This window comes from Mizuhopecten yessoensis, unplaced genomic scaffold (genome assembly GCF_002113885.1).
Source record: "Mizuhopecten yessoensis strain PY_sf001 unplaced genomic scaffold, ASM211388v2 scaffold11131, whole genome shotgun sequence".
Taxonomy (NCBI): Eukaryota; Metazoa; Mollusca; class Bivalvia; order Pectinida; family Pectinidae; genus Mizuhopecten; species Mizuhopecten yessoensis.
This window is the reverse complement of record NW_018408895.1, coordinates 814,864-821,233: the sequence shown is the minus strand read 5'-3', so window position 1 is coordinate 821,233 and position 6,370 is coordinate 814,864.

Below are 6,370 nucleotides of genomic sequence, written 5' to 3'. Positions count from 1 at the left end.
TATGTGTTGAGTGTTTATTTTTTTCAAAACCTTAGAGAATTTTCTGTTTGGTACTTGTATCTTTCTAAGTTACACCCAAAGAATTTAAGGAAGATCGTACTTGAAAGAGGTACAGCTGTTCCGAACAAAATCAAGTATAAGGGGCAGCCGCCAGGTACTGGCCGTAGGTCGGTGGTTATTCTCCAGGAACCCTCGGCTTTCCTCCACAACATAACATTTGAAAGACTTCTTTTGAAATACAATGAAACCCAGGGCAAAATTTGGCCAGTAGCATGCTGGGACAATGGGCTATAAAGTTTTACAAGTGATTTACCTTGACCTACTTGCAAGGCCACAGAGTTCAACAACATATGAACAAGCTTGAGGTCTGTGATGTTTGGCAAGTAGCCTGCTGGGATGTAGGGCTATCAAGTTTGTTCTTATTTATGAGATAACCTCATTGCAAGGTCACAATGTTCAAAACCTTTAAAAAAATTGTGTATAGTCTGAAACGTTTATCCATATTGAAGATCATATGGTCTAAATATGTTGAAAACCTTTACACTAGTTCAAGGTAATGCTTTCTGGCCAATAGCATGCTGGGTTGAAGGGCTATCAACTTTGTTTATGTGATTGACGTTCACCCATATTCAAGCTTGCAGGGGTCAGATGAGTTGAACATTTTGAAATGACTTATTTTGAATTACCAAGAGGCCAAGGGTGATGCTGTTTAGCCAGTAGTCCAATGGGTTAAAGTATTACGTTTTGTTCAAATAAAGACCTAAAAACCACTTTCAAGGTCTTTTACTGTACATGTCTAGTAATGCAATACAACTGTATATATGTCCAATCTTTCTTTATATGTTCAATCTTTCTTATATGTCCAATCTTTTATAACCACATCATGATGTTGATTTTGAAAGCCAACTAGAACTGTAAGCTAAAGGCTAACTAATAACCCCGCTCCTATATAAACCAGAACTTTAAGCTAAAGGCTTACTAAGGCAAAGCAAATAGTCTCCCACCATTAACAACTATTTCGCACAAAGCTTCCAAAGGGGCATAACTCCATCAAACAGGGTCGAAATCCCAAATTAAAATGCCGGTGCACAACTACATAAGATACCGATCATTCATGCAAAGTTTCAATGAAATCCACCTGTTAGTTAAGGAGAAAGTGCGCGGATAAGTATTTCACAAAAAGGGGCATAACTCCATCAACGAGAGATCCCAGAGGGATCTTGGCGCCGACCTTTGTACCATCTTCATTAGTTCTTTGTCAGTTCAATCTTTTCTCTTCTTTCCTCTAATCTGTTTGATCGAGTCATGTTAACAGTAAATGCACCTTGAGGTAACTTTTGATCTAAACTTAATACTGATGTGTATGAAAGCCAACCTTCAAAGTGAGTTTGTCATTTCACATATTTACTAGTACAGTACTTACTGTGAAAGAAATAGAATCGATCATTGCAATATGAGAAAGATCTGTTTAGTTCTTCTTTTAATCCATTTTGTTTTTTTGATCAGTCTCAAAATAAAACATGCACAACGAGGGATCAAGGGGAACCTACATTTAAAATTTGAGAAAGATCCCTCCTGTGCTTCCTGAGAATTAGCGATAACAAACTGTCACTATCAAAATCCAAGATGGCTGCCTGTCGGCCATGTTGTTTATCCGATCAGTCTCTAAAATTGCCCTGCACAGCTAGGACCAAGGGGAATCTACATATAAAATTTAAGAAAGATCCCTCTAGTTCTTCCGGAGAAATAGTGGTAACAAACCTACACTATCAAAATCCAAGATGACTGCTTGTCGGCCATGTTGTTTTTCCGATCAGTCTCAAAAGTTGCCCTGCAAAGCTAGGGACCAAGGGGAACCTACATATAAAATTTGAGAAAGATCCCTCTGGTGCTTCTTGAGAAATAGCGATAACAAACTTTCACTATCAAAATCCAAGATGGCTGCCTGTCGGCCATGTTGTTTATCTGGTCAGTCTCAAAAGTTGCCCTGCACAGCTAAGGACCAAGGGGAACCTGCATATAAAATTTGAAAAAGATCCCTCTGGTTCTTCTTGAGAAATACTGATAACAAGAATTGTTTAAGGACGGACCACGGACGCAGGGTGATTTGAATAGCCCACCATCAGATGATAGTGGGCTAAAAAGGGTCGAAATACTGATCATTCATGCATAGTTTCAATGAAATCAACCTGTTAATTAAGGAGGAGTTTTCCGGACAAGTATTTCGCAAAAGGGGGCATAAATCCATCAATCCCAAATTAAAATGCCGGTGCACAACTAAATAAGATACTGATCATTCATGCAAAGTTTCAATAAAATCCACCAGTTCGTTAAGGAGAAGGCGTGCGGACAAGTATTTCGCAAAAAGGGGCATACCTCCATCAAAAAGGGTCGAAATCCCAAATTAAAATGCCGGTGCACAACTACATAAGATACTGATCATTCATGCAAAGTTTCAATGAAATCCACCAGTTCGTTGAGGAGAAGTTGTGCGGACAAGTATTTCGCAAAAAGGGGCATACCTCCATCAAAAAGGGTCGAAATCCCAAATTAAAATGCCGGTGCACAACTACATAAGATACTGATCATTCATGCAAAGTTTCAATGAAATCCACCAGTTCGTTGAGGAGAAGTTGTGCGGACAAGTATTTCGCAAAAAGGGGCATACCTCCATCAAAAAGGGTCGAAATCCCAAATTAAAATGCCGGTGCACAACTACATAATATACTGATCATTCATGCAAAGTTTCAATGAAATCCACCTGTTAATTAAGAGGAGTTTTCCGGACAAGTTACTGTGGACGACATCCAGACAGGGTGATTCCAGTATACCCCCACTAACTTCGTTGCGGGGGTATAATAAGATAAAGTTACTTAACAAATGTACACATGCAAGTCCCAGAAATGAAATACAAAACAGACAAAGCGGTCAGTATTTATATGGTTTAATGAGTCAAATAAATTATGTATGGTGCATGACATGGACATTTGAATCATTATGCTATTCACATCTACAGGCCTGAGCACCGTCACACTGAAACCTGGTTTGTCATTCATTCAATAGAAATTAAGGTCAAACGCTCAGCTTATTTGAGAATTGATCCTGCACTGAACCTTGCTCATTACACTATGCAATATATCAGTAATACTGCTAAAATCGTGAAATTTTCTCATAGTTTTAACTTTTACTAAAATACAGTATCATATTGGAATATACCTCACGCACAGACTCGGGCAGAGTTCGCCCTTTAGACCTCTTAGTGTTTTAAGTTTTCCTACACACCAGTTTTGAGGATAACAATATACAAAATAGTATTGAATATCTAGCACCTGAGTCTTTGACGAGGAGCATTTAGGAAAATAGGTTTAAAACAGACTAGGCAAGTTAGACATTAACTTTGAACAATCTTCATTCTTATTTCCAATGGGTTACCATTGCCAGCAAAGAGTTGACAGACCTGTTCCATAATGTCAAGTTATTATGAAAATAGACTCCCAATATGTTTGAGGCTTCACTGATCGATCTGTAACTTATAAAACATCACACAGATCAGAGGACATGGGTTTATCATGCATAGCTTTAAAATACCAGCAATATGTTTTCAAAAAGGAAGAATTTTGACAAATTATCACAACTAAAAAACAAATGCATCTTTATAATATATAATTGCAAAGAATTCCGTCATGTTTTATAACACATACCCGAATATTAAGTTGATGGTGTTACATTGTAGTCCAGCTGGTTTTCAAACTTGCCGGTAAAATGACTTGCCATAGTTTGTATTTCAGCCAATTTAACTATCTTCAACATTGCTTTCCAGTATATTAAGAATGTCAACATTATTTCAATAATTTATCTGCCTTAGAAAAAACAAATAAATTAGTAAGGTACAGCATTGTCTCATCAGACACTGGGTTGTTTTAACAGCAAGGTTAACCCATTCACCCCTGTATGTCATAATGGACTCATCCAGATGAATGTATGGTAGAGTCTACCCAAGTTACCTAGGGGTGAAAGGGTATAACCCGAGAATTGGACATGAAAGAGAGAAATTCCAGTGAAACAGATAAAGCAGGCCTGGGGATGGTGTGAATACTTAAGCAAATGAGAATGATCAGTTTTACTGCTGCAATGTCGGACTAGAGAAACGGTGAGCTATTCCTGGCACTTGTGCTTACAATGTTTCTGGAGCAGAAACTAAATTTAAAGGGCCATAATTCCAGGAAAAATAGTAGTACATGTACTGGGTATAGCAAATTCCTTTCTTTATGCGCATCTACATACCGGTAACATGTTCTTTCACTGTGTTCAGTTACCAAAAAGTCCAACAACTGTTAGGAGAAGTTGCACTTACAAGGTTCCCCGAGCAGAAATTTTAGAGGGCCCTAACTCCAGGAAGAATTGTTGAAATTCCTTTCTGCGTGCACATCTACAAATGATGTACTTTCCGTGTCAAGTTACAAACACATCCTAACACATGGTTTAGGTGGAGTTGCACTTAAAAAGGATCATTGACAGATGGATGGACGGCGATTCCTGTATACTCCAAACTTGGTTTGCAAGGGGCATAAATATGTCATATTGAATACAAATATTTTTACAAATTTGATTTGGAAATAATAATAGGAACAGTATAATCATCTTAATAATGTCCCGTTACATTTAATCCAATGTACTTTGATGTTATCTCTTAATTGATGTGTTTTATACATCTCTAAGTATTTGATTCTTGCAAAATTAATTAATAACATTCGAAGATAGTTGTTTCTGAAGATAATAGAGTCCTTAGTCTTGTTAGCCTGCCCTAAGTAAGATCAATTATCTCATATTTGACCTTTGCCAGATTCTGAGACAGAGGAAGTGATACATGTGCATGTAGTCTTTGTACTGAAGCTACCTTTAAATAATTCTGCCAAGCATATGGCATTGCACTTTTAATTGACTTCGACCATGATTAAACTTGTCAAAATTGGCCCATCTTGTTATCTTCTGCGAGAGTATCGTAGAATGGTAACAACATTCAATCTTAAAATCATGTCCAAGAATTTTGGTTTAATACTGAAAAGCACTTCCTGCACAAGATGAATATGTAAGTTTAGTCTAACATCAAACCATATTTGTTCTTTTTTGTGTGTACAAGTTATACTTCGTAAGAATTTTTTACATGTTTGAAAATTGTATCTGACCATTATCAAATCATTATAATTGTTCACTATCATAAGACTAGATATCTGGCCCACATCAATGCTCCTTTGTTAAGTAACATAGTCACATATATATGTGTTCCCGAGATTACTTCGTACTTAGGTTATTTATATGTTTAATTCTAAAAAAAAGGTTTTTGGTTAAGTCTCATGTCAATACATCTCATACTTCAACAGAAACTTGCATGTCCATATGTATAGCTTATAGCTTATAGGTTAAGAGCTAGTCTCATACTTCAACAGAAACTTTCATGTCCATATGTATAGCTTATAGGTTAAGAGCTAGTCTTATACTTCAACAGAAACTTTCATGTCTATATGTATGGCTTATAGGATAAGAGCTAGTCTCATACTTCAACAGAAACTTTCATGTCTATATGTATAGCTTAAAGCTTAAAGGTTAAGAGCTAGTCTCATACCTCAACAGAAACTTTCATGTCCATATGTATAGCTTATAGCTTAAGAGCTAGTCTCATACTTCTACAGAAACTTTCATGTCCATATGTATAGCTTATAGGTTAAGGGCTAGTCTCATACTTCAACGGAAACTTTCATGTCTATATGTGTAGCTTATAGGTTAAGAGCTAGTCCCATACTCCAACAGAAACTTTCATGTCTATATGTATAGCTTATAGGTTAAGAGCTAGTCGCTTGAAATGGCAGTGAAGGGACCTATGCGTAATGCTATATGGCTGATTTGTTTTGATCAAAAAGTTACATGCAAAATTGTGTTTGTATAGCATTTAACCATTTTTACAGTCATGTTTCAGTTATGATGTACACCATTTAAACTGAGATCAACAATGTTAAAATACACATGTACTTAAGCTGAGGTGCAAACTAAACAAGAGGCCCATGGGCCTTAACGGTCACCTGATATATTTATACAGAGAGTTGATTTTGTTTTTAACATGAACAGAAATATTATTCAAAGTGACAAAAAACAATAAAACCACCTTACTCAATATCTAGCATACAGATTTCAGACTAAAAAGGATTTGAAACTAGCACCTCTGATTCTTAACAAGGAAAATGAAGAAATTTTAGCACACTGACTCCTTTGAGCCCCACCCTACAGCCCTTGGGGGTAGGGCTGGCTCAAAATTTTCAAAGTATCAAACTGTCAATTCAAGGTTATAATTCCAATCAAGTTATTAACATGTAAT